This window comes from Penaeus monodon, chromosome 20, assembly GCF_015228065.2.
Source record: "Penaeus monodon isolate SGIC_2016 chromosome 20, NSTDA_Pmon_1, whole genome shotgun sequence".
NCBI classification, from domain to species: domain Eukaryota; kingdom Metazoa; phylum Arthropoda; class Malacostraca; order Decapoda; family Penaeidae; genus Penaeus; species Penaeus monodon.
In genome coordinates, this window is record NC_051405.1 from 2,854,956 (window position 1) to 2,856,786 (window position 1,831).

Genomic DNA, 1,831 nt, shown 5'->3' on the forward strand with positions numbered 1-1,831 from the left:
AACACCACCATGACAAAAACCAGCACCGTATCTGGAAAAGAAAGTTTTAAACATAAAAATAAACCTGCAAAAGAAGAAGGCCCATGAACACACATATTCTATTAAACACAAATAGAACTAACTCAAAGAAATAGCTAACAGAACATAATCTACTCACTAAACTATCATCTCACTATAATCTAACTGTCTACCAGAAGAATACCTGCCTCTATGGATTTTATCTCTAAGAAATCTATTACTAAGAAAAATGCACATGCTTGTCAACAGAAGACAGGATTATCTCACCTTAAGGATCCAAGGTAAGGCTGCAGGATATGTTAGTCACACTCCACACTCTACACGTGAAACAGAGAACCACCTCCTGGACGTCTTTTCAATCACAGGCGGGGTCCACACTAGGTACACAAACTCTGTATGTTCAACTTTTTAACAATGATTTATTATTTTTTCTTAACAAAACTCGTAAAGACATCACAGCTTATAAAGGACCATAAAAAAGAAAAGAAAAATACATAAATGGAATAGACGCAGTGACCAAATATTTTGTCCTCTATTCTCTTTTTTCACTTATTTTTTTTTTTTTACATGAAAAGAATCATAAGATTAAATGTACTGTATGACCTTGCACCAACAGGTATTACCACAAAATATATTTTTATCACAAGTAGCACTTATCTATTTTTCTTTTTTCTTCAGCAAAACAGGATACCAATACCTGTATTCTTTTTAAACACTTCCAACACTTCACATGCGTTTTTCCATTTATATGTCATAAAAATGTATAGTAAAATGTTGAAAAAGTGAAAATGATTTGCATAAGGAGTTAGTTTTGGCCGACACAACAAAGGTGATCTTTAGTGACACAGACAGAGTCTCTTGACAACTTCCTCAGTCGCCAACAAGACAGCTCAACAGTTACATACTGTATTAGTTTATAAAGCAATCCTTGCACTTCACTTGGCATTCTACCAATAATAACTGGATTCATTTGGGAAAAGGGTTAATTCAAAGGGCTTGGGGCTACAAGGGAGGAACTGCAAGTTATACACACAAGAAGATATATTTATCTTTTTGTGCCTCCATATTCCTTTCGCTTTGACAATGCAGTGCTAACACAGGGAATGATTTCTAACACTTAGAACTAATTCAAGTAAAAATAACTAACTACATTGGATGAAAATATGTTCCACCATGACAAGGCAAAGAATATTTGTGAAGGTCTCTGATATACTGTCATCATAAAAGTTACAACTTCAAAATTGCCTTGACAGGTACCTTATTGTGTCATAAATGCCATGAGGGGAAGGAAAGGGGGAGTCATACATGAATTTACCACAAAAATAAAAGGATGATAGATGAACACAGTTACAAGGAGGCAAAAAAAAAAGGGGGGGGGGGGAATCATATGTAAATATATATATCCTTAATACTCACAACAGTTGTGTTGGTGTGAGTGTCTTGGGGGTTTGCAGAGCAGGAACAGGATTCAGGGGTTGCAGTAAACAAGAGAAGAGAGGAAGAAAAGTGGAAAGGGGGGCCAGTCGGAGAAGCTCAAGATAAAGGGTGGGAGGGGAAAAAAGAATTGTTGGAAACGAAAAGGGAAAAAAGAAAAACCATGGGAGAGAGAGTCGCAGTTCCTCTTCACTGGGTTTCGACCACACACACAAACACTGCAGTCTTCAGGACCTCGACCCCAAAAGGTGGTTGGAGAAGGAGGTGAAGTTGAAAGGAGTTCATTGGTGGGTATGGTGATCTGGATTTCCATTTATGCCCTGTGGTTTCTGGGGCTTTCAGGTTGAGGTGGAGGATTCAATGGTAGTTTGGTGGTAAC

The 1,831-nt window shown here is 37.5% G+C and overlaps 1 protein-coding gene and 1 long non-coding RNA gene across 2 annotated transcripts in view; both read right to left on the reverse strand.

Annotated features, from left to right (window-relative positions):
* LOC119585591 overlaps positions 1 to 1,825 on the reverse strand; it is a 3,883-nt gene extending 2,058 nt beyond the window's left edge. Inside the window, exon 1 of the long non-coding RNA XR_005229900.1 lies at positions 1,435 to 1,825. This is a non-coding gene — a long non-coding RNA (uncharacterized LOC119585591). The remainder of the gene's footprint in view (positions 1 to 1,434) is intronic.
* LOC119585589 (calcium-transporting ATPase sarcoplasmic/endoplasmic reticulum type-like) overlaps positions 1 to 1,831 on the reverse strand; it is a gene marked incomplete in the record, with an annotated part of 14,749 nt that overhangs the window by 3,065 nt on the left and 9,853 nt on the right.